The sequence below is a fragment of the Thermobia domestica genome, chromosome 10 (assembly GCF_964235325.1).
Source record: "Thermobia domestica chromosome 10, izTheDome1.hap1.1, whole genome shotgun sequence".
Taxonomy (NCBI): domain Eukaryota; kingdom Metazoa; phylum Arthropoda; class Insecta; order Zygentoma; family Lepismatidae; genus Thermobia; species Thermobia domestica.
This window is the reverse complement of record NC_137463.1, coordinates 151,104,656-151,127,023: the sequence shown is the minus strand read 5'-3', so window position 1 is coordinate 151,127,023 and position 22,368 is coordinate 151,104,656.

The window sequence follows — 22,368 nt, the reverse complement described above, 5'->3', positions numbered from 1 at the left end:
TTATAAAAAAGTTCTCATATATTTAAAAAAAGGAAGACAAAGTTTAACTTTCCGCGCGGAGGCTCGAACCGTCACTCTTCGTTTGAGAAATGTCAGTAGCAGTACTAAACCCGCTTGACCACAAACGCAACTTACAAGAGTTGTATTATAATGATGATAATAGAATCGCTCCACCACAGGTTTTTACTTGGATGTTTAAATATCCATTTTCTGTCGTTTTCAGCAATTTCTGCTTAAGATAATGGTTGATTTTGCGTATTGGAACTATGCATGAGGTATGCAATCAATATTAATCTTTATAAAAAAGTAGTTTAATTTTGTTTTTACATTTTCACATCGCTCGGATGACAGTACGATTTGTAGCTAGTGTCTATATAAAGAACGGCGGGAACATGCAATTCCCTGTGTATAGATCTGCGGAAATTGTGACGGATGTAGGCTTAGTTTCTGAACGAGTTTCCAGCTTTTTGTGAACAAGTGTGTACAGTTATTTCCAGTAACCTTGAACGACAGGGACACGAACACAGATAAATCGAGGACATTTAATATTTCAAAGGCTCTCCCACCGAGAATCGAAAATGAGACCCCGCATACTGAACTATCTGATGGGTGGGTTGCCTGGTTCGTTCCCAAGGCAAGTAAGCTTGTGACCAGTCTTAGGAAGTAACGTAACACAAGTAACGGGTTACATTTTTCCAAAGTAACTGTAAGGGTAACACGTTACAAATTTTTAAGTAACGTACCTAGTTTGCGTTAGTTTTTTCGCGTTTGGAAACAAATGTTTCTTTCTATAAAATTGTGTTATAATTAAACGTGCGAGTTTGCCATTTTCAATGTAAATTTCTGTCCGCTCCTCCGCAAAACAAATCTCATGGGCGCAACTTGCGTGTATGGTCCCCCTGTTGATTTTTTTCTATATTTTCTGCAAGACTATTGCCAAAATATAGAATTTCATATCCAGTATTTCTGTTTACTTGGTACTGGAGTTAATAAAATTGGAAGTAATTGTTTTGTGTATGTATAATTGTGCAGAACAGCTATGGATAAATGTTTTGTTCTGCTATATATAAATGCATGAAAATTGTTAGGAAAGTTTCTAGAGGGTGGAAAATATTCTTCCCAGGCTGGGACAGCACTAATTTAGTTAGTGCCAGGGAAAGAAAAACTAGAGACGGGGAATTTCCTTAGCTTTCTCCCTTACAAAAAACGTTTTGTACGTAACAAACGTTCTGTGTCTGACATATGACTGCCTAGGGTTCAGTGTGTTTCCGTGGATGAGTGAGTAGAGTCGTTGCTTAGTAATCACAAGTTCGATAGTTCGAGTCCTGCTGAGAGCAATCCATTTTTTTCATTATTTGTTTCCCATATCTGAAGATGTTTCTTCCCCTCCGTAATCATCTGGTGCTCTCAACTGAGTTCTTCACTTGACTTCAGTGGGATGCTCTCAGGTTTGGCTGAGCTTTTACATGTCTACTTACCAAATCAAAATTTTCGACAAAATATGGATGCTATCCGATCATTTTGTCTCAAATTCTAAATTTGTGCATCTGACTGTATCACTCTTTCATCATATTTGCATCTCTCGTTCTCCAGTGTCATCAGCTATGGCATGAGATGGCTTGGGAGCAAAACTTGAAATCGTCGTACCAATGGGCTCACTCTCAATAAGCATTTAATTAAATGTGTTTTCACACTGAAGGAAGGAGGTATCCGCTCTTCCTACCCTCCTGAAATATTTGATACATGTTACCGCCCTTGTTTTCGGTGCTCCAGGATACTTCTTACTCTTGCATTACGTAGGGAAATGATGTTATTTCATGTGCAAGTGGTAACAGAACACAGAGGAAACCCAGATCATTTTGTATTCACACTCCAATATAAAGTGTGAATACACCCTGATCTGCGTTTCTTCTGTGTTCTATTACCACTTCGACATAAAATACCATTTCCCTACGTAATGCAAGAGTAAGAAGTATCCTGGAGCACAAGACATGCGATATGCGTTAAATCCCCCCACACAGTCATAGATAAAGTACAAGGGCATTACACATGCAGATATTATAAAGTACAAGGGCATTACACATGCAGATATTATAAACTACAAGGGCAAATGTGAGGAATAAAAGTAAAAAGACAATAAGGAACAGAAGGAGCACAAGACATGCGATATGCGTTAAATCCCGCCACACACACACTCATAGATAAAGTACAAGGGCACTACACATGCAGATTATAAAGTACAAGGCCAAATGTGAGGAATGAAAGTAAAAAGACAATAAGGAGCAGAAAGCATTCATATCGAATCACAATCAAATACTAGGAGGATATATTCGAGCTACTTCCAAGAGAAAGTTATGAAACCGCGTTTGTAGGGGATACTTTTTCTTCAAAAGAAAGGAGGCCACATGTCCTACGAAATTATCTCTTTTGTTCCCAAAAACCGCATCCCTACCACATACATAACACAACTTACCCGTCCGAAGCAGCGCACTTCACTAGTTTATTATTTTGTACTTATTTCCAGTAGACGATGCACCTATAACCAAGATTGTTAACAACACGAAGTTACATAACTTTTCTCCCTCCATCTTCCTTCTTCTGTCTTCTTCTACCGGAAGAACACCTACCGTCAATGTGTGCAGACCCAAAACTAGGAATGCCATCTGCACGGAAAACACACCTATACTTAGAGTTCCAAGATGTAATACGATCAGCGAGGAATTTTACTCAATTTATACACGTAATTCTAAGCATTATAGTTCGCATGGAAACTACCAAAAACTAAAAGTAAACATGAAAAGCAAACTTCGTGTTGCATTCCCTTCACGAAAACCTGTACGAAATGACCCCCAAATCTCCCATTCTGTCTGCAAACACCGCTAAGCAATCACGCTAGACCTGCTACTACTGCATACAGCTCTCAAACATTTGAAGAGCGTTCGCCGTGAAGAAAAACAAAGTGTAAGAAGAGCAACAAAGGCGAGGAAAGGTACGTTCTTTTTTTATTTTCGTATCACTCGAGAAGTAAATCAAAGTCGGTTTGTTACCCCCTTGGTAAGTTCGTAGATACTCAATGAATAATCCCTAAAAGTATGAGCGTCCAGCTCCTTCTGGAACTGATGCCGTGTAATTTTGTTGATTTGTTGGTAGATAACAGAGTAATAGCAAATGTCGTGCTAAAAGTCATTCTCCCTAAAACTCTCTTACGTCGCTTGTGACCATGCCAAAATTAGATAACTCTAGAATAAGAGCTAAATAATTATAAAATACGTGCCACTGTTGTATAATTTTGCTAACATCATTTTAGAATGGAATATGAAAAAACTTAATCTATGTATAGATGTAGACATATTCATACTATTTCTGTATCTGTTGAAGCAGCCTCTGAAATGAAGAAGCGAACGTAGTCAAAAGATCTGGAATACTATTTATGGCAACAGCTTATTATACGTAGGACATTATGTATAAACGGAGAAGAGTCGGTTCATATAAGTTATGGTAAAACAATTGAGAATATATATAGATATACGATGAAGATAATTAGTTTATGAATGAAGTGAAACGAATAATAAAAGTGATAGATGTATTACTGACTATTGAATCAGTTAATTTAAATATTATGCCCTGCTGCTAATTGATGTTAATGATGTTCTAGATCTTATATTGGCTTTGCGTTATATTATTGTACGATACTTTACTGTGTATGGTTTGGTATGTGCTGCCAATTACTATGGATTTTGAAGTTGGCACGTGAAACGAATATACGAAAACTATCTTCAATTGTATTTTTATTTTTGGTTTGCTAATTGATATAAGTGTCGACTTTGGTCATATCACCGTAAGCTTATTGTCATTTCAACCAATATTTTAAGTCTATCATAATTATACGAAATGCTATCCGTTATATCAGTCCTGCGCTATCTGTACAAGGATCTGGATTCTCTGGATTCTCTGGATTCTCTAAGAGCAACATGGCGACCCTAGTAAAATGAAGTTTTGATACTGAACACTGTATAAGGACGCAACGAAGGGAAGCACTACAGACGGAGGAACGGGATTTTAGTGCATCCCATTGTTTGAAACTCGCGGAGGATCACTACCTTCGTTCACAACGATATTTTCACTTTCTGATTCTTGGTTACTGATGTTCGATTAATTACTTAATCTTCACTCTCACTTGATTCCTCAATGCCAGCTGGAGGATCGTCATTGTCGTTTTCTGATGGCAAAACAAATTCTTCGTTTTCAGAATCAGTTTTAGCTTTGCTGAAATTGGGTTCACTTTCATCATCACTATCTTCAAACTGTATGGAGCTATATTTTCCACTGTTACAACAGTTCAGATCTCTTAGGCTGAGACATAACTAGTGTTTTAAAATTTCCTGAAATTTTGAACCTATTCGTAAAAGTCGGTTTCTTTTGGGAAAAATTGGTGAAATAGCAAAAAAATTTGTATTTGGTTAATTTTACTAATAACGCTGGTCAACAGTGAAAATGCTTCGGAGATAAAACTAATGATTCTTACTAATTATAGGGTGTTGATAACGAATATGAAATTAGTTTTTGAAGATTGGTTCGGGTTTCAAAGAAATACATTATCAGCCGATGTGCTCTGCTGAGCAAATTAAGGGTTTGTCGCAACAGGAGCTGTCTACTTATTTCAACAAACTTCCATTGTTTGACGGTTAGTTTCATTGCTATCCTTAGGGACATACGCAGGGGTAAGTCCTGCGGGTCTTGACACCCCGACTTGTTTGTTTTACAAATGTTAATATCATTTAGCTTCAAATTGTATTTGGACCCCCGAAAAGCTTAGGACCCCTCCCGAAATAAATTCCTGCTTAGTCTCTGGCTATCATCTTTCTCGCACTTCATCGCTAACAAAGAAATATCAACCACTTCACGGTTTAGTTTGTATTGAAGAGTTTGCCAGAGAAAACATGTTATGTAACGTTCTTTTGTAGTTACAATTTGCAATCTCGAACGTAGTCGTGGTGAGATACTGGGTGGGTGGGTGCTATTATTATTATTATTATTATTATTATTATTATTATTATTATTATTATTATTATTATTATTATTATTATTATTATTATTATTATTTATAGTTCTATGACTATACTAAGGAGAAACATGTCGCGTAAATGTGTTTGCAGTGCAGAGCAAATTGTTGTTTTTAACGAAGTGAAGCGAAAAGTTGAATTTCGCTCCTATCATAAAGAAAGCCTATCACTTGTACTTTGGCTGTAAAATGGGAGATGTGGACAAGAAGTGAGCACCACATATACGTTGTAATAATTGTTCTACAAATTTGCGGGACTGGCTACACGGAAAAAGGCCATGCGTGCGATTTGCAGTTCCAATGATATGGAGAAAACCGACAGATCATACTTCAAACTGCTATTTTTGCATAGTTCTTCCAATTAAAGGTCTAACCAAAAAAAGAAAAAAAGTGGACTGCTACTTATTAAATTAATCCTTGAAATGTTCGTCACTGTGCCACACTCTGGAGAACTAAAGGTTCCACAACTTCCCGTACCTTACTCCAGTGTTTCACCCGTTGAAGAGCAAAAGGCGAACAATGTCGACCCACATTGTCAAATTCTGCTGCAGATTCATCGTGTTCCACCGATCCTAACTTCACAAAACCAAACTATCATTATCTATTCACCATATGATACTCAACCTGAGTTAAATTACCTGAGTTTGTCAAAAGTGGCGCAGAACTGCTAGCATCCAAACTCAAGAAGTGGGGAGATTATTCTGAAGATCTAAGAGCGTTCGTGTTTTGAACACGTCAGAATCCCTAAACATATTACGTTGTGGAAAGTGACATATTACGTTGTAACAATGTAGGCCTAACTGGTCTTATGAGTAAACTTAACATAGACGATAATCTCGATGAATGGCGGCTATTCATAGACGCATCAAAACTATTTTTCAAATATATTCTGCGTAAACTTAACAAATTGCTGAAACTAAAACTAGGTAAGAACCCTTATTGGCACTCAAATTCGCTAACTCCTCAATAATAATGAATTTTATGCAGTGTTAGAAAATGAGGAGAGGATTGCATGAGATTCTTTCCGAAAATTGGTGACGAATGTTTTGGGAGACGAGCGGTCTTAGAACTAGTGCACCTAATACCTTTTGCCAAGCAATAGGGTGTAATGTATCACTAAACATGCATATGTTGCACTCCCACATAGATTTCTTCCCAGAAAAGTGCGGAGCAGTCACTGATGAACATGGGAAACATTTCTATCAAGTTATATCTATGATGGAGAAACGATATCAGGGCTACTGGAGCAACTCTGCTCTTGCCGATTGTTGTTGGACGGAAAATTCCCATTTTTATCCCAATTTCCCCTTTTCTCGTACAACACACACACACACACACATCACACACACACACACACACACACACATATATATATATATATATATATATATATATATATATATATATATATATATATATATATATATATATATATATATATTATCATGATACCATTTGAAAGCCTGTTTTATTCTGGAGAATGACGTATTAGTCATGATACTCAAATAAATAATACTGTTCGGATTCATTTGATTTTATACTTATCTCACTTTTTCCTATATGAAATTTGGTATTGTCCAGCAGAACTGAGAAATATTTTTCTCCGTTACAACTATTGTAGGTATTACAATGAAACATGGCACATGTATTACTTATAAACTACAGTAGTTTTAAAGGTATATTATATTTGGGTGCATTTAGTTGGGGCCGTACCAGGGGGTGCTACATTTGAAAAAAGGGATTTTTGGACGGGAATTCCCAATTTTACCTTAAATTTTCCTCTTCTTATACGTCATGTACACATGCGCATAGTACCATTTGTAAGCTTGGTTTATTCTGAAGTGAACGACATATGAACCAAGATAAATCGGATGAACAGAATTGAAGCAATAACTACTTAAGTGAAAGCCCAAATAGAAAATTTAAGAATCTAAGTGTCAATACCACATAACACACATTTCTATCGATTACACCTAAACTCGAATCAATTCATCATTTTTATTTTTATTTTCGTATTCAGCATCCTCATTTGCATAACAAAATGTACTTTTCTTTTCCGAAGCATGAAAAAAGTTAAAATTTGTTGTCCAGTGTAATGGAAACCGTTTTTCTCGAACACGTGAAAAATTTGCGAATATTTAAAAAAGAAGCACTATAAAAAAACTGTTGTTGTTATTCCTGAAAATTAATAGTCCGTGCTCATTTCCGTTATGTGCTTTCTAGTTGTCTCTTCGTGGTTGTCCATTCATTACAGAACTTTTGCAGTTGCATACACATCTACCATAGTTTCTGTTGCAGCAAATAGGAGTCTTGAATGAAACTGCGTTCTTAATGTACTCTTTGATCTGGTAAAATTTTGTTAATTTTAACAAAATTACTTCTTAAAGAGAGAGAGCAGGAGGCAAATTTCAGTAATACTCATTCACTAAAACATATAATTAGTATTATTTAATATTTTAATATAGACTTTTATATAAATTTATGGACAACATTTTGTGCATATGTATGTAAACAAATACAAGTTTTCTAATGCGACAAATTATCTATCTATCTATCTATCTATCTATCTATCTATCTATCTATCTATCTATCTATATCTATATATATTAAATAATACTTTTGAAAAAGTGGATAGTTTCAAATACCTAGGATCAATATTAACAGAGGAAAATCATATCCACGGAGAAATTAAATGTCGACTAAAAGCAGGAAATTCGTGTTACTATTCGGTTCAAAATCTCTTGTTGTCGCGAATTCTGTCGAGAAATTTGAAGCTTAAAATATACAAAACGGTAATCATGCCTGTTGTTTTGTATGGCTGCGAAACATGGTCACTTACTCTGAGGGAAGAACATAGACTGAAAGTATTTGAGAACAAGATCCTGAGACGAATATTCGGACCCAAGAGGAACGGGAATGGGGAATGGCGGAAACTTCATAACGAGGAACTACATAATTTATATGGTTTTCCCAACATTGTTAGGGTCGTGAAGTCTAGGAGGCTTAGGTGGGCGGGTCATGTAGCTAGAATGGAAGAAAGTAGAAACACTTTCAAAGTCTTGACAGGAAGACCGATCGGAAAACGACCATTAGGAAGACCTAGGCGCAGATGGGAGGACAATATTAAGATGGATCTCGCAGAGATTGGAATACAAAGTAGAAACTGGATGCAGTTAGCTAAGGATAGAAGTCAGTGGAGAGCTTTTGTGAACGCGGCACTGAACCTCCGGGTTCCATAGGCCATAGAGTTATATATATGGCCGTTACACCGAGCGAAGTAGCTCAAGTGGTAGAGCATTGGCTTCGCATTCGGGAGGTCACGGGTTCGAATCCTGCTGCCGGCCATCCTGACTGGGGTTTTCCAGGGTTTTCCTCAGTTCTACCAGGCAAATGCCGGGATGGTACCTACTAAACAGGCCCTGGCCGACACCTTCCCAAATCCTTTCCATTGTTGTTGTTGTTGTTGTTGTTAGATATCCAGTATAAAATGGCCTCTGAGCTGTATCTGGTGGTTGTTAAATAAATAAATAAATAAATATGTACCGACACTAGTGTCGAATCCATACTTTTTGGGGTCGCTGAGGTGAACAGTTGCAAATTCAATGCCGTTCAAATTGAAATTCATTCCCGCAACTTGGAGTAGGGGAGCTATATAAAAAGATCGAAACTGACCAATATTAGTATCGAATCCATAGTTTTGAGGGTCGCTAAAATGAGCAGTAACACTTCTGATGAAGCTTAAATCAATATTCATCCAAGTAACCCGGGGGCGGAGAGATGGGAGATATATAAGAATGATCGAAAGTGGCCGATATTAGTGTCGAATTCATAGTTTTTGGGGTCGTTGGGATGAACATTTCCGATGCCGTATATCCAACATCCAAATTCATCCCCGCAACTTGGGGGCGGGGAGATATATAAAAATGATAAAAAAATCTCTGATATTAGTGTCGAATTCATAGTTATTGGGGTAGCTGAGATGAGCACCTGTCACGAATAAATATCTATATGGCGGCCTAACTTACGGTGAACTAAAGTCCACACCTTGCGACCCCACTCGTCCTATTCGTACAATACGCTTCCCGTCCTTATCTAAGGAATAAATCCACTATATAGATTATCACAATTAAATTCATAACTAAATTAAGAAAAGGGAATTAATTGAAACTATACCTAGTATCAAATGAAATATTTCACTTCCTCTTCTCCTCCCTTCTTGACCTTCCACCGTACTATCCCAATATTCCTCACTATGAGTTTTAAATAGATCTATCGTCTTACCCTTTTTCTTGTTGACTTCATTCTCTTTCCCTTTAACTCATTGAGAAGCAGATTGTGCAATTAGACTCGCTTATACAATAACATGTCTAGTAAAATTTATCCCTTAATTATCTTCATCTCTCGGGTATGATTTTTTAGATATAGAAATAATACAACACCTTAATTTAGCTTGTATCTCTAATTTGTTTATACAACATTAATTGGGGTGGGCCTGTGGAGTTACTGACTCGTGTTGACTTACAAGCTGTTAGTATACTCCTTAATTAGTTTCTATCCGCACTGCAAGTCACTTATAGAGTGCTTCACCTAAATCCCTGTCGTGGAACTCATCTGACCTGAATTCCGTTCCACATAAGAAAACTTCTAATTCATTTAGGTTAGGTGTAGGTTGGGTAAGGGTATAATTTGGACCCGTACATTAAATCTCAGGTAGAATTCTTAACCAAGGAAATTCTCTATCAGTTTCGTCTATGTTTCAAGACTAAGCTTCAATACTGTAGAACCCCGACTATAGAATTCTTACTCACAATATTACAAAACGATCACTCGCTGTGTGCTCTATTGAACATCACTTATGTCCAATCTCCTCTATTCCTACCCTAATCCCCACTCTTTTTGGGAATCGAGAAATTAAAAAAAATCCCTGGCTAAAATCCATCTAAACACTTCCCAAAATTCCCCGAACTAAATCCGAACAAATCAAACATTATGTGGCTCAAACGAAACTAAATTAACTAAAAACTAACTAATTATTAAGGAATAACCCAATTAGGTTAAATTATGTAAACTTGATTCCCACTTAGAACCGAAAAACCTAAGACCACATTACTCAGTGGTATTTCTATCAACTGAATCTATCCTTTGGTTCTCACTAGGAACCATCCTATACAGCCACATCGTTCAGGGCTAGAATCAAAAGAATATCAGCCTAAACAGATCCTCATTCAGAACCTCCAACCTACAAAACCACATCATACACTGGCTGTCTCCAGAAAGTGAAGTCCTGTTAAATAGAAGCATATATATATATATATATATATATATATATATATATATATATATATATATATATATATATATATATATATATATATATATCGTCGGCGGCAATTCAAAACCTGCTATGTGCATTTTGCAGGAGAAGCGAAAAACAGTATCCTGGTTAGCTTTTTGGCTTTATAAAAGTGATGTTATAAGTAATATTTGATGCTGCACGTAACTGGTACCTTCTCAAGTAACTTGAGAAGGTACCAGTTACGTGCAGCATCAAATATTACTTATAACATCACTTTTATAAAGCCAAAAAGCTAACCAGGATACTGTTTTTCGCTTCTCCTGCAAAATGCACATAGCAGATTTTGAATTGCCGCCGACGATATATAGGTGTATTTTAGGGGACTTCCGGGCTTGATCCCCCCTCAAATTTTGTTTATTCAAATAAAATATTGTAAAGTGAATGAAATATCTTGTAGAATGTTCACATTTCCAAGAATGAAGTTAGCAAAGATTCCCGAAATATATATATAAATAATTGGACGTGTGGTTTTAGGTATTCAACTGTGTTCACATTTCTCATTTTTAGCGTTTTCGTATATGAATTATGGATGTGTCTTCAGGTATGTCTTCAGGTTTCGGTTTGGAGGCGGTATTAAATATATCAAATTAAGTTTCGTCGCTGCAATTCCACTATACGACATTTTCTCCCTATGGATATGTGCCTGTCTTTACAGGTATTTCTTTACCTTATATCAGTAACGAATTTACAAGAAACCCTTTTTTATTAATCTTCGGAATTGGGGGAAAGGAGTGGAGATTTTAAGCATATATATAATAAACAGTAGCTTCTTTTTTTCTAATAAGCTACAGTGTAATTCTCAAATAAATATGAATAACTTACCCGACATTCACATTTCAGTTGCTATTTTCTTCTATTCTATATTTAAAACGTGTCTATTATGATGTTTTTATGTTTCTTATCCCATATTGCTAGAACATTCCTCACTAGTTCTACTAATATGTCTTTCATAATCACATTTAACAGTGCAGCAAAACCTCTCGAGTATAGACATACAGAATCCTCTGCAGACGAAATTTTAAACCAATGAAGACTTTATTCCCTGCAGCGCTTCAAGGAGAACCAAAGAGAAGATGAGCAACAGCGGTGCTTCCGCTGAACATCGATGTAAAAACAAACTCGGTTGTTTATCATCGCGACCACTGATTCACCCTCGCGGTCGACCTATAGGTCGCAATGTAGCGTACCCGCATGTGCATACCCATTTGAATCGATGTGTTTATGCCAGTATCGAGAGTGACACCTCGACCTCGATCGCGAGGTCTCTTCAGTATCTTTCTACCCTTGGGCCTTATTTTAACAACTTGTGCAAATGTCCGGAGGTTCCAGACCTCCTGGCTCCGCCACTGATTGGTAGCGTGCATTTTTCCTAAACATCATCAGTCTATGTTCACTTCTACGTTCGGCCATTCTACGTTTATTCTTTCAAGCCAAAGAGAATACATTCGTTCTCCTTCGCATTTGGCATTCTTAAAAATAAAATTGTGTTATAATTAGGCATGCGATTTTGCCATTTTCAATGTAAATTTCTGTCCCCTCCTCCGCAAAACAAATCTCATGGGCGCAACTTGCATGTATGGTCCCCCTGTTCCAAATAGAAAAATTGATTTTTTTTCTATATTTTCTGCAAGACTATTGCCAAAATATAGAATTTCATATCCAGTATGTCTGTTTACTTGGTACTGGAGTTAATAAAATTGGAAGTAATTGTTTTGTGTATGTATAATTGTGCAGAACAGCTATGGATAAACGTTTTGTTCTGCTATATATAAATGTATGAAAATTGTTAGGAAAGTTTCTAGAGGGTGGAAAATATTCTTCCCAGGCTGGGACAACAGTAATTAAGTTAGTGCCAGGTAAAGAAAAACTAGAGACGGGGAATTTCCTTAGCTTTCTCCCTTACAAAAACGTTTTGTAAGTAACAAACGTTCTGTGTCTGACATATGACTGCCTAGGGTACAGTGTGGCTTCGTGGATGAGTGAAAAGAGTCGTTGCTTAGTAATCACAAGTTCGATGGTTCGAGTCCTGCTGAGAGCAATCCATTTTTTCATTATTTGTTTCCCATATCTGAAGATGTTTCTTCCCCTCCGTAATCATCTGGTGCTCTCAACTGAGTTCTTCACTTGACTTCAGTGGGATGCTCTCAGGTTTGGCTGAGCTTTTACATGTCTACTTACCAAATCAAAATTTTCGACAAAATATGGATGCTATCCGATCATTTTGTCTCAAATTCTAAATTTGCGCATGTGACTGTAGTATCTCTCTTTCATCATATTTGCATCTCTCGTTCTCCAGTGTCATCAGCTATGGCATGAGATGGCTTGGGAGCAAAACTTGAAATCGTCGTACCAATGGGCTCACTCTCAATAAGCATTTAATTAAATGTGTTTTCACACTGAAGGAAGGAGGTATCCGCTCTTCCTACCCTCCTGAAGTGACAGAATATTTACTCAGACTCTGTACAGTCATTTCAGATGAAACGACAGAAAGAGTGTTCATTCCAACAGCAACAGAATTGGATTTTAATTTTTTGTTTCAATGTATCGTCTCAAATAGGACAAATATCAAGTAATATGTTTGCCATAAGAACTACACGTCTAAGATTCATTTCATTTGGAGAAATGATGCTGTAGACGATAGTGGGAATTTCGCCCAAGTGTACGGGAATTTTCAGTGCCTGGCGAATATGCCACCCGCCTCCTTTTAAAGTTAATTCGGTTGCAATACTTCCCGGCAAATGCTTCGGACTCAACTGGTGGAGCACTTTAGCCGTAAACCTCCATATGGCTGTACCATCCAGAAGTGTCCCTCGCTGTACAAAGCCATACACAGTAAAATATCGTACAATAATATAACGCAAAGCCAACATAAGATCTAGAACATCACTAACATCAATTAGCAGTATAGCATAATTATAATCTTTAAATTTACTAGATCTATGGTCAGTAATACATCTATCACTATTATAATTCGTTTCACTTCATTCATAAACTAATTATCTTCGTCGTTTATGTATATATATCCTCTATTATTTACCATAACTTATATGAGCCGGCCCCTTACCGTTTATACATAATGTCCTACGTATCCTAAGTTGTTCACAAATAGTATTCCAGATCTTTTGACTACGTTCTCTTCTTCATTTAAGAGGCTGCTTTTAGAGACACAGAACTATTATGAATAGGTCTAGGTCTATACATTGATTAAGTTGTTTCATATTCCATTCAAACTTGACATTAACAAAATTATACGACAGTGTCATATATTTTATAATTAGTTAGCTGCTATTCTAGAATTACATAATTTTGGCATGGTGACAAGCGACGTAAGAGAGTTTTACGGAGAATGACTTTTAGCACATTTGCTATTACTCTGTTATCTACCACCAAATCAACAAAATTTCAGATTCTACCAATATGATATATACAATGTGTTTCTATAAACTTCGTATCATATTGTCTCTATTTTTGAATGCTCGAACTACTATAAAATTGGTAATATCACAAAACGTATTTTTTACTTTTCCTATTATTAATAGTAATTAATTGAATATTTTCTCTGCTTAGCAATATGTTATGTAATGCATATGTAAATGTCGAATCATCAATTTCAATATTACAATACACTCTTGCAAATTCTTCATATGTCATCAAAAGTTTTTACATTAACTAAAGTACACTATGTGTTATAAAATAGTACATCATAATCTAAAGTAATACAATCATAGTCATCTCAGTTACTGCGATTTGCAAAGCAACCATAACACAAAACTTTACGTTGTGGTTCCATCGTGCAATACATAGTAACACACACATTGTTGATCTATAGAAAAAGAACTGCACTAATAATCGCAATTATCTTATGTATTTAGTAAATCGCAATGAATATCACACTGTGGATTGTTGAAGCACTTTTTTATCCTGTTCAAGATACGTTTCTGTTAAATCAGAAATATGATAATCATTAAATGTAATTTCTTGATATGTATAGTTAAATTTGTTTATAAGATATGGTATGATATTTACATCTCTATATTTTATATGGGTTTTCAGATATAGTTTTATATTTGATTACGCGTTGATTTTCTAATTAGGAAATTCCACACAGCGGTATTTAATTCTTCATCATTTTCAGTTACACATTTATGCACAGTTTCCTTCTCACTACGAATGGAACACCCTTTACAAAGTAGAGGTTCAGAAAGTTTATAATTTACTAAAAATTGTTTTACACAAAGTTCACTTACTTCATTAGAACTACATTCACACTTTAGTTCATTAAATATTAGAATGTCATTAGAAATTGTATTTTGATCTTCTACCTCCTCTTCAAATGGTATTTCATATGAATATCTGAAATTTCGTCTAAACATTATATCTTGCACCAATTCTTGTGTTGGATATATTATTTTACTTGTCTCATTTTCTTCAGGAATATCACGATCATTTGAATGAACAAGAATAATTTTCTTTTGTTTTTCCAGTTGAAATCGTTTTTCACGTGGTGAAATATACTTGGAGTTATCACATTTACTTTGAGATAAGTAAAATTAGTTTGAATCTCACCTTTCCTTTGCTTATTATGAGAAAATGAAAAAGTTTTTATATGTAAATTAGTGTTTATTTTGCGTTTCGCATTAGTTGAAACACCTGGCTTTTGATTGTAATCTTAACAGTGCGCAAACCACTTTGTGGCAGTACGACAACCACACCAGCATCTTGATTTATAATTTAAAAAAACCTGCGAAGAAAGTATACTTAAAAAGTACACGCAGAACCACACCGATTGCGCAAAACTTTTAGTTGGATTCACTGCGCAGAAGATATTTAATTCGACACGGACATCACTTGTTTTTTCATTGATTACGATAACTTAAGAAACATATTAACCTTATGCAGATTTTGTATGTAACGAAATAGATATTGTGTATCGATGTAATAAATTGCTATTTACAGGTTATGAATATTCTTTTAAAAAAAATAAAAATACACAAACTAAGGAAAACATTTCAAGACTTTGTTTCATATATATACTGTCACAGTAGACTTGTATTTGTGTTATACAGTGAAGCTTTTACTTGTCACCAAACATTTGCAGACATTATGATGTCTTAACATATAAATATTGTACCCCAAAACTACATAAACCACTAAAGGATAGATATATTATGCAAATTATTGAGATTGGTTCTGAACAGTGAAAATTCTGATAGTTTTTTCTCACATTATGTCAAACTAAAGGAGATGAAAAATAATACATTGAAGAATGTCTTAATCAGGAAAGGCATATAGCTAAATGAAAACCATGGCCATAGCCAAACTATTCCTCAATACGATCTACAACAAATGGTAACAAAAGAACGGACGATCGTTAATTCTTGAGACCTATGAGCACTGCAGTACGAGGTAAAGAACGTTCTAGTTATTGAAGAAAAAAGCATGTTGTAGTAATATACAAAGACGTTGCAAATTTTATTATTTTCAGAGCCCCAGCTCTTCTTATGTGAAACGAAATAATAATAATAAAGACATGAGCAATGCTTACATTTCATGAATTGTTGACATCAGCTGGACCTGAAAATAGTTTGTAGTGTGACATGGAAAGCACTATGTTTTCAAAAGATACAATGAAAACCTTAAGCTTACAACAGGATCCTAATTGGGTGAATTAAAAAATTAAGTAAAAGATGATTGGAAAATTTACAATATTTGTGAGATTAGTGACCAACAATTATGCGTATAAAATAAAAGAAATTGGGACGGGTAAATAATATTATGTGTATAAAATTCGTGGTATTACTTTGAACAACAGAACGCGAAAAGTAATACATTTTCTACATTTTTATGATTTAGTCTGCGTTAAAATTGAAAAAAGGACTTAAATATCACAAGGAAGGCGGTACGTAAGACTGAGTTTAGCATTCTGTCCAAACCCGAGGCAAAGTCACATTGACAAGTTAATAACAAAAGACAATGAGTTGTGACAACTACATGATATCATTAAGTAAGGCAATTAAATTTATATGAGGAGGTCGTAGCGAAAGCACTAGTTTAACCTAGCATCATCAAGTTTTTTGCAAGTTTCTAAGATAATGATTAACACTTTAATTTCAAATAGTAGATACAAAATTCTGAGAATATATATATAATGTGAATGGCTCAAACACATATTATGTGAACAGTTCAAACGCATGTTATGTGAACAGTTGAAACCCAATTTATGTGGACCCATTACATTAAAGGCTAAACACACACGTTGGGATTACTATGGAGATCATTGCCTCAACAATAAACAAACCAATATATATGTGACATAGCGTCCAAAGAAAATATTGAAACCAGAGGTCCTCTTCTTGTGTGACCCCAATTGAAATAAAAAATGTGAGAATCGAACTCAAAGACATTCTTCAGAGAACAGTAGTAATTTTTAGAGCACACAATGTAAATTCTCGCAAGGAAAAAAGTAATGTGTACTACTACTAGAACTAATAAGTAAATACATTGATCTTACTATTTATTGACAACAGAGTACCATCCCACCGGACAGAGATGTATACTAGTATTAGCACATCTCAAAGAGTAATATTCTTGCAATGGCAATGGCTAAACAGTGTCATAAACAAATATATGAATTAAACAACGCATAACCACTGATGCAGATGTAAACATCTAAGAGCAGTACGACTGCACTATTGATGATGTGTAATATTATACTATGAGTACCAAAATAACAAAATCTCATACACGAACGAAACAGTCTGAACTGAGAATGCTAACTACAAATTAATTAAGGGTATCACAACTCTGATAAGTAAACAGAACTGATTTAAGGATTGTAAGGTGGTTAATAAAATATCTGGAATAGGGTTAACAAGATAATTGTAATATTGTCTTTTGATTTTCTTTACTTACATATTTGAAGACAATATTAATATTAATACTATTTATTGATCACCTCCTTTAAAATATATAAACACTTATTTATGGTTCACTAATATATTGATTGTTATTCAATCATTATCTTTGGAAGACTCTTATATGTACAATATTTACACATGCTCTTCCTTCTTATTAAGAGCTGTCCAGTATTTTAGTGTACATAATTCATTTTAGGCAGCTATAACCGCAAGAACCACTTGTTATCAGTTGGAGTAAACATATTAATAAAAATAGTCATTTCTTCGAATTGTGCTCTCCCCTCCTATTCTGAAGAAGAAATGTTTGTTATTATTATTATTCCACTGCACAGCACTATTATTATTCCACTAAACTTTTAAACATTTATAACACTAAGAATCAGTTGCTAACAGTTTTACGTTGTCAAACACTATAAGCATTGAAACATGGTTCTATTAATTGTACACACATCCTTTAAACTTTTAAGCACTTTGAGGTTTACTTATAAACAATATTTTCAAGTTAAAACCTTTTAAAATCCTTTTCTAAGAATATTTTTATCAGTTCTTTAATAAGATCGTCGTTATTAATCGCCTGTCATAAATATTGAAAAACTGTTGTAGTTTCGTAAATGTCTTACCATTCGTCTTTTGATATTCTTATAAAATATCATCTTGGATTTGAATATTTGTGATCAAGCTTATTACATTTGTTTTTAAAATATCTTTATGAATGATCATGCATTCATGTTTAATAGTTTGCTTATATCCGTTTGAACAAGCATTGCTAAGTAACAAAGTTCTCTTAGGTTGCACAAATGGAACGTCTTTATTAAACATTGAATGTTTATTTCATTTTCATTGCAATGACAAATGAACACTGCTTGATCGGACATTTTCTATTTACCAAAACGTGGCAAAAGGCTGAAGCAGAAGTAGAAACAGTTTTTTTGTTTGTTTTCAAAATAAAGCCCTTTTTCAATGCTGAATTTTTTCTTTTCTTTTTATTTTTATTTACATGTATTTACACAAGTACGCAGAAGAAGAAACCACCGGGTAAAACTATAGAATTACTTTTTTTAATGACTAGAAACGACGAATAAAGAAACGATGAATGACTAGAGTACACACACACACACACAGTGTTCTTTTCCTTTTAACGGCGTTATTTATATACTTTTTTTCGTGACCTTATTACAGCATTCAGCAAGTTTTAGCGGTACCTTTATATGTAACGCCCAGATAAAGACAAGTTTTTCGTGCAACCAATAGATTTCATTCTATTTATGTCCAGTTTAAAAGGTAATCTTACGTTTTGTTTTCTAAAATCTGCACCAGTCAACATTTAAAAAAATTGACTAATGGAAACTGAAAAGAAGACCATATTATAATAAAAGTGTCATCAAAAATTTTTAAATAAGAATGCTTAAATTACGAAATTTATTTTTTTAATTACTATTGAGTTTCCTAATCGTGAAGAAAGTAGAATTATACTTTGTTGATTTCTAGCAAATCTTTGTTATAACAACAGAATAACTATCTCTATGGGTCCTGGAAGTTCATTGCTGTCTTTACAAGAAAGAAATAAAAAGCTTTCGTTAGGTCTAGTTTATACAATGTATTCCTACTTCTGCAAGATTTGTCTTAATATTGTTATCCCTGATCTTCCTAATGCTCTATTTTCTCTTTTACGGGTTAAAATTTTGGAGGCGTTTGTACTTTCTTCCATTTTGAGTACATAATTTAACCGACTGACTTTCCTAGTTTGAAGTCCTAACCCTGTTTGATGTGTGATATCAGTTTATCATTATACAATTTCAGTCATTCCTCCTGCATCCATTTTATGAGTCTGTGTTCTTCTTGTTTCAAAGTAAACAGCTAATGTTTTACAAGCATAGAGAAACAGACATGATTATCATTTTATATATTAATATTTAAAGCTTCAAAATTTTGAAAATTTAAGACATCATTATATTCCGAACTGCCTTGCTTTTACTTGACATTTAATTTTTTGTGAACCAATTTTGAGTTTTTCTAATAGTCATTTTTCTTACTTGAGCATTGGTATAATTTTTCTACTTTTGACTATTACACATTTTAAGAAATATAATAATGTTTAGTGACACAAAATACTCTGCCTTCTTTTATATTTTTATTTCGTTATTGTTGTTGATGCTATTGAAGATTACTCTGCATAAAATTTCTTTGAATTCCTGTACTCTTTTTTATATACTTTTATTCTAATTACTATGACGTGATTTAGATATAAATTGATAAAGTAGTTGTACGAACATTATAAAGAAGCAGACTATTTTTCAACGTAAACAAATAATTACAGATTATATTTTAGTAACAAAGATGATTTACATATTATATTACACTGTTTGTGGACTTTTCATGATCTAATAACTTTCATATGAAATTTAAAAAAAGAAAAAAATCAGACCATACACTTTCCACATAAATTTAACAATCGATACAAGACGAAAAACAGCTTCCATAATCGAGAAGATATTAAGATTTTCTATAAAGGTTTAAGGGGGTACAATTGTTTAGTGTCAGAGCGCTTAACTCTGTTGCGTGTGGATCTTGGTTCGATCCCTACCCAGTGATATCGTCTCTGTGGGATTTCTCTGAGTTCCAACAATTTTTTATTTTTAAAGTGAACTTTTTAAAGTAATGTAATAAAATAAACGAACGGACATTACCGTTAATGTTAAACTAAAAGAATAGTAAGAAAAAAGGAGCATGTATATTGCCGCCAGGTTGGTAAAAAGAGAACATTGGTCGGTGACTTACATGTGGATATTTCCACGCAATTGTTCTACTATGTATTAAATTGCATGCTCTTATATATTAAGGCTTACTGCATACAAGTATCGTCCCTGTACAGAAGATGGTTACCTTATCGATGATGCAAAGAAGATTTTTAAAATGTATTATTTCAATAAAAAAGTAGTATTCAGTAAAATTAAGATTTGGACATTTTCAATGATAGCTTAATTTATGTCTCGAAAAGGTTCCCTGCAGTGGGAAACTAGAGGCTTGATACAATTAACCTTAATGTTTTTCTACTAGCGTGTGTCCATACAGCGAATACAGAGTAGTCCAAAAGTGTATGAACAGTCTTCTACCTATTTTTTAAGAACTTTGCTTTGTTTCAGATAATTTTTATATTCTTTATACTAGATTAAATGTTTTATTAAACACTAGATTTTCTCTATCTCTCTCTCTCTCTCTCCCTCCCTCTTCCTCTTCAGGATGCATATTTCAATCTACAGCTACGTAACCCGAAATTCTATTTGTATTCAAAAATATATTTAATACAATGTAGGTAGTATTCTTTGTAAAACTTCTAAAAATGTTGGTGAACGAAAATGCCCTTTTCCTGAAATTTATTTCAAACTGTACAGTGGTTTTCCCTTATAACGTTTTTTTTATTTTTTTATTTTAATGATTTTTCGATTACCAAAACACTATGTATTGCCAGGGTTATAGATGAAACATATCTGTACTTAAAACTCAGCTTGGTTGTATCCTATTCATCTACTTACTTACTTAGTTTCAGTCCTCTAACCAAACTCTCTTTCACGTGATGCTACTTTATACAATATTTACTAAGTTTTCAAGAATGTACCTTACTTTTTCTGTTTGATGGGGCGTTCAGTTGATATCAGCAGATTTCTGAGGCTAACTATTTATGATTTTTTAAGAGTTGTTAGTCTCTTGTAAACATTTATATATGTATTTAGCAAAAGTAGAAGCCTTTAAGAGAAAGAAAATACTATTTTCTGGGACTTTGAATATAGAGTTGAGAAAACGTATCTTTCGTTTCAAGTATAGTACCTGCATAACACTGAAATATTAATATTACAAAAAAACGAATGGAAGTTTTGATATGTTGTTATGACGAAGAATAAGAAAACAATGAGATGATGTTACACATGGTGGGTAAGTAAGGAACAGTTTTACATATTATTAAGACGAATAAGAAAACTGGCTGTGACATTAATTAAAAAGGAGCTGTAATATGAGGGAGGTACAAAAAAGAAAGGTAGGAGGAAAACGAGCTGTTTAATACTGTTAAAACAAAGAGCTACCTGGACCATGGAAGTTTTCAGTTGTCTGCAATAACCACTATGTTCACAACCTAGGTATAATTTATTCGAATGTATATACAAACGAAAAGTTTCTGTATTAACCTAGTGGTTACCACGTTTGACTTTAATGCCAGTGGAAAAAGCATTAAAAAGTTTAGATTAACGAACAAAGTCTTGTAAGCTTATGCAAAATACAGCCACGGTGCTGAAATCATTGGTTCATATTATTCCTCACGAGGAATGTTATTCTGAGAATAGCCTCCGTTTCGAAAAGGGACGTTAAATGAATACAATCAACAAGTTGTCATTGAAGATTTCTATTTTAAACTATACATCTTTGTAACTATGCGGATGGTGACTCACTGGTAAAGTGCTCACCTCTTGTTTAGAATGCTATTCATTTGTCAGCATTATCCAGATGTCTTAGCTTAAAAATCATAATCATACGATTCCATACACCATCAAACTTCTTCCATAGCTAAGCGGTTAGCGTACGTGTTTTAAGCATAAAAAACCCATCCCAGTTCCAGGAAACAAAAGCTTAGATTCCACTTTAGGCCCATGTCTCACATAGCCTACCTGCTAAAAGTACGCAAATCAAGTCAACTTTTAAAAAAGAAAAGAAAACAAAATTAAGCTATTAACACCCGGGTCCTTAGTATGAAAACACAATTCCAACGGTTCAAATCTTACATTAAGCTGTAGGTCTACGTCTCACATAGCCTCGGTGCTGAACACAATCATCAATATTACCATTGAGTATCTTAACTGAATATTTCCTCAGTCCTATAACGCAAATGCTATGTTAAACAAATATCTAGTATGTAGTTTAGTCTAGTATTTCAAATAAGACTGTTTTCAGCTTATGTACATCCTATCACAAGTTGAAAAAACCCTTCCAAGTTTTCGACAGCTAAATTTTAGAATGGTACTTAACATACAAGTTACAGCTTA